Below are 9008 nucleotides of genomic sequence, written 5' to 3' on the forward strand. Positions count from 1 at the left end.
GGACACCTGCTACAACACGGACTGACCTTGAGAACACAATGGTAAGAGAAGTAAACCAGTCACAGAGAGACAAATTCTGCATGAGGTACCTAGAACAGGCAATTTCACAGAGACAGAAAGTACAGTGGTGGTTACCAGGAGCTGGGGGCAGGGTGCGGTATGTATTGTTTAATGAGAACAGTTTAGATATTGCAGATGATAAAGTTCTGCAGGTTGGCTGCACAGCAACACGAGTATACTTACCTCTAGTGAACTGTACACTTAAAAATGACTAAGATGGTAAATTTTATTATATGTGTATTTACCCTAACTTTTCAAAAAAGACAAACATTAAGGAATAAAACAAAATCTTGCTGTTAGCTAATCACAAGAGTAACACCTAAAACAAAATACAGAAAATAAAAAATTAATTAATATTACTAGAAGATATGCCAGATAAAGGGCTTCCCTGGTGGCTCAGCAGTAAAGAATCTGCCTGCAAACCAGGAGCTGCAGATGTGGGTTTGATCTCCGGTTCAGGAAGATCCCTTTCGGGAAGGCATGGCAACTCATTCTAGCCAGGAGAATCCCATGGACAGAAGAGCCTGGAGGGCTACAGTCCATGGGGTCGCAAAGAGTCAGACACAACTGAAGTAATTTAGCATGAAGGCATGCATGCACATTGCTTATAGGGCTTCCCAGATGGCTCAATGGTAAAGAATCCCATCAATGCAGGATCCCCTAGAAAAGTAAATGGCAACCCACTCCAGTCTTCTTGCCTGGGAAATCCTATGGACAGAGGAGCCTGGTGGGGTCCATGGGGTCACAAAAGAGTCAGACATGACATAGTGACTAAGCGACAACATTGCTATGGCTGGCTCATAAATGTATATATTTAATAATATTACAAAAATGAATAGAACAAAAGAAAACCACTAGGGATCACAGTGGAAGTCCTTAACACAATTCTCAGAATCAATAGGTCAAGCAAACAATAAGGGTCCGGAGAATATAAATTATACTTAGTAAATGTGAGATGAACATTTAATTTTGTACAGGGAAAAGTCACTAAAACTGACAGCTTATTAGACTACAGATTAATTTCTATTTTTCATCTTTCAGCACTATGGCAGAATTGAAGTCCCCAAACCTTCCACCTACAAATTATCTTTTAAACACACACACACACACACACACACACACACAGAACTTTGGACTCACTGCACTAGAGAAAACGGTTGAAGCCAAAATTCAAGAATGTGGGTAAATTAAAGGCATTTTCAGATATTATAAAAACAGAAAAATGTATCATCACTGATAGAACTTGCAAAGAAGGTACTTCAGGGAGAAGGTGGGTGATCCAAAAAAGAGAATCTGAAGGAAAGAATGAAGAGTGAGGACAATGGTAAACAGGTAGATAAATTTAACAAATCTAGTAACAAATAATAGCTAATAAATCTAGCTAACAAATAATCTAAACAAGTATCTAGCTAACCTAGAAAATAATAACAGCAATAATGTCTAATCTGAAGCATTAAAGTAAGAATAGAGCCAACGCCAAACAAGAGGTGACAGGAATTATAAGTCCTTGCCTCCATCAGGAGGACTGACTGATTATATGATCGAATCTTTCGACTCAAAAGGCTAAAATTTGAGTAAAATAAACCCAAGTTAAGGAGAAAGAAAAAGAACAGAAATTAATGACAGAAAAAAATCAATAGGATTAATCAATAAATCCAAAAGCTGGCTTAATCAATAAATCCAAAAGCTGGTTATTTGAAAAGAAGCAAGCAAGCATGAAGCAAGTCTGGCCAATTAAAAAAGAGAAAAGGCGGACACACACGCGCGCATACACACACACACACGTAAGTATAAACAGGAGACTGCACCACAGACAAGGGAGACTTTCTCTTACAACAGACTACAATACATAACATTATCTTAACATATGTTAAATGTCAACAGTGCTAATGATTTTCTGGGAGGATGTAAAGTATTAGGTTGAAGAGGCAGAAAACCTTAGAAAAGCCAATGATGGAAAAAATGGAAAGGTAGTTAAATACTAATACCAACTTCTTTAAAAAAAAAAAACAAACCCAACACCAGCAGTCCAGGCAGTCTGCAGTCAGATTCTGCCAGACTTCGGGACCAGATCATTCTGCTTCAGAGCATGAAGAAAACTTTCCCCTCTCCACCACTGAGGACAGCATAACCTTGATTATGTACTCAGACATGGGAGGAGGGTGAAAAAACATAACACCAATTTCTTATCAATACAGATCCCCAAATCCTAAATAAAATGTCAGTATCAAACAACCCATTGGCGACAGAAAAACTAGCAAAATAATCTCCTGTGATGTTAACAATGTCAAGAAGAAAACTACATGGTCATATAAATACATGCTACACAGAAGCATTTTGGGAGGGGGTGGAAATTCACAAAACAGAAACTGACTTAATCTGATAAATCAGATCCTTAATGAGGAAACACTGGCAACATTCCCCTAAAACCAAGCCCAAGACAAAAATGTCCTATTTAATAGTCAAGGCTCTGGAGAGGTGGTCCATAGAAAACAAGAAATGAGTACAAACATCAGAAAGAGACCTCCGTTGTTTAACAGAAAAGATTGTCCATGTACAACAAGCAGACAAATCAACCGGAAAAACGATTAAAACGAACAGACCTCAGAGTGGACGCTCCAGGTCTAGTTTGGGGCACAAATCAAACTTAGTTTGCTTCCAGACTTCGTCCTGCAAAGCTGTTTTCTGGAGAGTAAGGCATCGGGGATGACAGGCTTGCCCCCACCCCCAACCTCGTCTCCCATCTTAAATGAAACAGCATCTTGTTTGAAACTAAACGACAGAAATCTTCTGAAACCAAAATTTGACTTGTGACGACTCAGCGGCGCTTTATCTGCTGCCTGCAGCGCCCGCAGCTGCTGATGGATAAGCGCGTCACGGCGGGCGAAATGCTCCCGATAGAGGGCAAGGGCGAGCAGCCTCTGGGAACGCGTCTCTCCAAGCGAGCAGCGCTCATTATATAAACTTACCTGCTGGCAAACGCAGCGCCCACACCTCAAAAATGAGATATTCAGGGTCCGAATTCCCTTTTTAAAACAGAATTCTAAAACTAACGGCGTTCCCCGGATGCGCGAGGAGGAGGCGTCCCCCTGCGCTCCTGACAGGCTGCGCATCCCGGGCCACCGGGCATCCCAACGGCGCTCGGGTCCAGGTGCGCCACGCCGGCCGGGCCAGCGCAGCGGCGCCCACGGTTCGCAGGGGCCTGGACCCCACGGACCGCCCGCCCCGCCTCGCAGCACCCGGGACAGCTCCCGCGGGGCCGCTCCGGGGGCGCCTCTGGGGCCCCGAGTCCGCGGCGCCGGCCTCTGTCCAGCGCTCCCGGACACCCCCGGCCCGGAGGGGAGGCCAGTCTCCTGCCGCGCCACCTGCGACACGGGTCCGGCCGCCCGAGCTGGACCGTCCGGACGCCGCCTCAGCGAGGGGCAGCCCCGCGACCCGCGCCGGACCCTGCACCCCGAACCCCGCACCCCGGACCCCCATTCCGGACCTAGACCCGGACCCGCAGCCCGAGATGACCACGCGGCTCAGACGCGAGGCGAGAGTGGTCGGCGCCGCCCCCACTCACCCGCCAGCTCCGCTCCGCAGCCAGCAGCCGCCGCGGCTCCCGCGCTCCCTCACGGACTTCCCGAGGGGCCCCCGCCGCCGAGCGACGCCCCGAGCCGCCTGCAGGGGGCGCGCGCGAGCCGCGCGGGGGCACGCTGGGAGTTGTAGTCCCGCGGCCCTGCGCCGTCTCCCGCCCACGCGGTGCCTAGACCGCTAAGCGTGGTACCGGATCCGCAAAGCTCGGCACTCGGACCGCAAAGCGCGGTGCCTGAACCACAGAGCTCGGTACCCGGCCGACCAGCGCGGTGCCTGGACCTCAAAGCTCGATAGCCTAACCACAGAGCTCGGTACTAGGACCGTTCAGCGCGGTACCCGAACCGCCCAGCTGGTACCTGGACCGCCAAGCGTGGTAGCCGACCAGCAGTTTTAGCATCTCGGGAGGACCTGGTTGGAAACTCAAACGCCCCCTCGCCGCGGCTCCATAGGATTTGCTGCATTAAAAACTCTGGGGGTGGGGCCCAGCAATCTGCCTTTTGCAAGCCCTTCAATTGATTCTTAAGTTCCCTTAAGTTTGAGAACATCTGCTCTAAGTCCCACGCACCCACTCTTCTCCAAGGGACCTCATCTCACCTGTGGCATCAGGTACATATATATATACACACACACTGGTCCATCCCAGGTGCACTGGTGGCCCAGGCCACCCCTCTCACTCCAGCCCTCAACTATCAGTGTCCACCCAACGTCTCCTCGAGGATGCCTCTGAAAAGCCAAAACTCAACAGGGTCAACACCACACTCACACTGCCTCCATCTGGTTCTGCTCCAGTGAGCCTCATGTACACTGCATTTGTCCACTGGGAAGTCATCTGAGACCTTAGTGGAAGCTTCAGGAGCCGAATGGCAGGTCCCTGAATCATTCTTGAGGGAGGGAAGATGGAAAGAAGAGAAAGAAATGAAGCCGGGAAAATGCCAACCCCTCAACATGTGGAGGGAACAGAAGGACAGGTGCTGCCTTAGGGATTCCCTGGAAGTGTTGTTGAAGGAGGGTTGTTTGAAGAGGTTTAAGTATTTATGAAAAGAATCCAGTTAAGATGGAGCTGTGGGCTACACAGGAAAGGAAAAGAGATTTCACACATATGATGCCTAAGAAGTTGTATGTATGCGTTGGGGCAGGTGGAGTCTCAGCATCAGTAGGGAAACGAGCCAGGACTAGGAGTTCTCAGGGGCCGTATGTCCCCCACCCCCACCTCCCCACCCAGAACTTGGAGATGGCTGGACACATTGTGGTTTTCACACTTGGGGGAGGGGCACTGCTATCTAGTGGGTAGAGGCCCCTGATGCTGCAACATATAATGTTGGCACAGGATGGGCCCACCACCAAGAATGATCTGACCCAAGCACCAAAAGTGTGGAAGATGAGAACCCCTGAGAAAAGAAGAGAAGTTGTTTGTGAAAAGAGACAGGTGTGTCTGTGTGTGTGTGTGTGTATGTGTGTGTCTGTGTGTGTGTATGTGTGATGCCAAATCTAAACTGAGCAAGATGAGAAGTAGGAGGAAGTTCTTCCTCTCCTTTCTCTTTTCCCCAAAATGTGCTTCATATTGCACATGTACAGGGCTTTCCAACTGCGGTGCTGAGAGGATGCTTGAGAGTTCCTTGGGCTGCAAGGAGATCAAACCAGTCAATCCTAAAGGAAATCAATTATGAATATTCACTGGAAGGACTGGTGCTGAAGCTGAAACTCCAATCCTTTGGCCACCTCATGCGAAGAGCTGACTTAGTGGAAAAGACCCCAACACTGGGAAAGATTGAGGGCAGGAGGACACGGGAGTGACAGAGGATGAGATGGTTGGATGGCATCACTGACTCAGTGGACATGAGTTTGAGCAAGCCCCGGGAGATAGGGAAGGGCAGAGAAGCCTGGAGTGCTTCAGTTCACGGGGCCACAAAGAGTAGCGCACAACTTAGCGACTGAATAACAACAGTATTATTAAGGAAAATATGTTTAAAAGATGTCCTTTTCTTTGCCATTTCATTGTGCCTTCTGCCCTGTTTTATTTTCAAATAATTAAAAGCCAACACTTTACATAGCAAATATTAGCTACCGCCCATATTTATAAAATTGTTCAGATTTAAAACTTTGTTAATACTCATAAATTTAGGGTTCAGTTCAGTTCAGTCATTCAGTCGTATCCGACTCTTTGGGATCCCATGAATCACAGCATGCCAGGCCTCCCTGTCCATCACCAACTTCCGGAGTCTACTCAAACTCATGTCCATCTCATCCTCGGTCGTCCCCTTCTCCTCCTGCCCTCAATCCCTCCCAGCATCAGGGTCTTTTCCAATGAGTCAACTCTTCGCATGAGGTGGCCAGTGTATTGGAGTTTAAGCTTTAGCATCAGTCCTTCCAATGAACACCCAGGACTAATCTCCTTTAGGATGGACTGGTTGGACCTCCTTGCAGTCCTAGGGTTAGGGTAATTTTCTTTAAAAAAATCAAATTTAAATGTGACTTATACAGTGACTAGGCACATTTACATTCAATTTCTTCTCTGCACTTTTCTTCATTTGATAAATATAAGAGCTCAAGTACTATCTTTCCTTCTGGATACTTTTTTACTTGAAATCAGTTAACACAGTAGCTTTTTCAGGTTTTTTAAAACATAGTCAAGGAGAAATAAAGCAAATCATACTCAGAAAAAAAGAAGTAGGAGGAAGAAAGCTGGATGATTGGGATTGGCAGTGAGTCAGACAGACTGGATGTTTTGAGGAGGGGTCAGTGATTTACTTATCTTGCTGGAATAACTGAAAAACCAAGGTAGAGAGGAGTTTTTCGTAAGGAAATATGATGGTCGCAGATGCCCAGGTTAAGATGTGAGGATGGATGGGGTGGAGGCAGGACCACTGAGTATCCTTATATCAATTGCACAGCCAGGGGGAGGAGTGGAGTGAACCAGAGACCAAGGTCATGCACTTGGATGTTCAAACCAGCTGCACACCTTGCACGTGCACCACTGTGTATGACCTCTCCAGTGAATAACAAAGTAGGTAGACATCAGGAAGAGGAGAGGGGTGAGTGGTGAAGGCAAACAGTTGAAAGCTTGGGTAAGAGTGCAGGGGAGGCGCAGGATGGCTCTCTGGAGAAGAACAGATTCATTCAGGTGTCCTCAGAGGTTCTCAGGCCGGGCAGTGTTTGCATCCAGGCAAAGGTGGAAATGTGGAGCCACCCAGAGCACATGAGGATAAAGAGGGATTGCAGGTCATGGGATACTCATCACTCTCAGACATACTTTACATTTTGTGTTTTTCAAAAATTTGTCTGCCTCCCTCCAGCTACAGTGCATGCTCCCTGCAGGCAGGCACTTTGTTGTTGTTTCTGTCCACACCCAGTGCTGAGGACACTGCTTTTCACGGCAGGTATGCAGGACTTGCAGAATGGATGGATGCTGGCATGAGTTAATCTCCCCAAGGCTAGGAGGCTGATTCAACACTGGAAGATCTGTGAGTGTCCTTCGCTGTAGAGACACTTGAGAGAAGGATTTTTTGCCCAGAAATTCTTTGACAAAATACAGGACCAGTTTCAGTCTTCAAAAACTCCTAGTAAACTGGGAACACAAGGGAAATTCCTAAGCCAGATAGAGAATCTAGCTACCTGAGCCCCTCATTAAATATTCACTCCATAGTGAAACATTCAAAGCATTCCCAGGAAAAGTCAAGTCAAGAGTGTCTGCAGTCTTCACTGCTATTCCAAGAAGTCAGGAAGAAATGAGTGGTAGTAAAAACACTTGAGATGGGGCAGAAGCTGGCAAAGGCCCTGAGACACTCTGCTGGGCGATGCTGGGGTGCTGGGCATGTTATGAGGGGACACAGGCCCTGCTTCCCTGAGAAGCTGTGTCAGAGCATCCTTCCTATCTTCCCCCTTTGGCAGCAGGTCTATCAAAGGAGCATCCACCAGAAGTATAGAGCACGTGATGCAAAGTGAGGCAACAGTCTAGATTTTGACTGCTCTCTCTTGACTCTGTGATCTATTCCCACATTGTCCCAGTAAATTCCTTTTCTACTTAAGACAGCCAGAGGTGACCTCTGTTGCTTACCAGCAGACCTTGGCTCGTACAAGGGAGTCTCCTAGCCAGGCAATGCCTAACATACCCTCACTCACTTGTTCAACCAGCTCTGTTCCAAGGACTGAGAATACAAATGTCAAAGGCATAGTAAGGGTGCTTCTTGTTAACTGGAGGAAAATCTGTACTTTGGATTTCCACATCTGTACTCTCAAGTCACCTAATCAATCCAGTAGTCAGAGGACTTCCCTGGTGGTCCAGTGGCTAAGACTCTGTACTCCCAATGCAGGGGGCTCAGGGAACTAGATTTACTTTACTGGTTAGGGAACTAGATGCCCCCATGCTGCACAGTCAGATAAAAAAAATTTTTTAATCCAGCAGTCAGAACTTGGGTCCAACAATCACAATAGTAGGCACCTCACTATATTTCCTTTTGGTAAGATGAACCACTGAAAGAGCTGAAACAAACCCAGGATTTGGGTTCAATCCTTGGTGTGAAAAAAAAAAAGTTATATAATTCAAAAATCAGGAGAAGGAAATGGCAACTTGCTCCAGTATTCTTGCCTGGGAAATTCCATGGACAGGGTCCTGGCAGGCTGCAGCCCTTTGAGATGCAACTGGTCAGACACAGCAGAGCTACGGAGCAGAGAGTCCATTTGAGGGTTTTGCTGCCACCTAGCGGATTGATCTGATACTGAAGTAGGAGATCGCAAAGAGTGGGACTGAGCGACTAATATAGGCGCACACACACACAAGAGCTCTAAAACTCAGGGCCCCAAAGCGGTGGCTGCTTTTAAAGAAACAAAGCAGAATTATTTGGAATTTTTAATATGAACTTATAGATGTTTTATGCAGGAATTCATAATACTTTGGGTCACGGGCTCATGTTAAGATGTGATGAAATAATAAACACTCTTGGGTAAATGTACAAACCAATCCTATATAATTCCAGGGATCATGGGATACCCGATGCCCCCCACCAAGACCATCGCCAGGTTCAGTGTCCAATTAAGAATCTCTGTGTTACTTGGGAATTGACTACAGCCTCAGAATTTTTTCACATGGAGACACATTCCTGCATGTCACATTGGATGTTTGTATGTTGTTTGGTCGCTAAATCGTGTTTGCCTCTTTGCGACCCCCTGGACTGTAATCTGCCAGGCAAATTACATGGGATTCTCCAGGCAAGGATACTAGAGTGGGTAGCCATTCCCTTCTCCAGGGTAGCTTCCTGACCCAGAGGTTGAATTTGTGTGTCCCGCACCACAGTCAGATTACCATCTCAGCAACCAGGGAAGCCCCAGTCCCCAGCAGACTTTGTGTATTTATATCATGTGGTGTTGGGAGC

At 47.1% G+C, this 9008-nt stretch overlaps 1 protein-coding gene across 3 annotated transcripts in view; it reads right to left on the reverse strand.

Annotated features, from left to right (window-relative positions):
• Nucleotides 1-3684, reverse strand: part of SPECC1 (sperm antigen with calponin homology and coiled-coil domains 1) — a 203412-nt gene extending 199728 nt beyond the window's left edge. For all 3 annotated transcript variants that reach the window (XM_042256705.2, XM_042256704.2, XM_060395479.1), the window contains exon 1: nt 3626-3684. The gene's annotated coding sequence lies outside the window, so the exon portion shown is untranslated. The remainder of the gene's footprint in view (nt 1-3625) is intronic.
• Nucleotides 3685-9008: the final 5324 nt, after the last annotated feature.

Source organism: Ovis aries, chromosome 11 (assembly GCF_016772045.2).
Source record: "Ovis aries strain OAR_USU_Benz2616 breed Rambouillet chromosome 11, ARS-UI_Ramb_v3.0, whole genome shotgun sequence".
Classification (NCBI taxonomy): domain Eukaryota; kingdom Metazoa; phylum Chordata; class Mammalia; order Artiodactyla; family Bovidae; genus Ovis; species Ovis aries.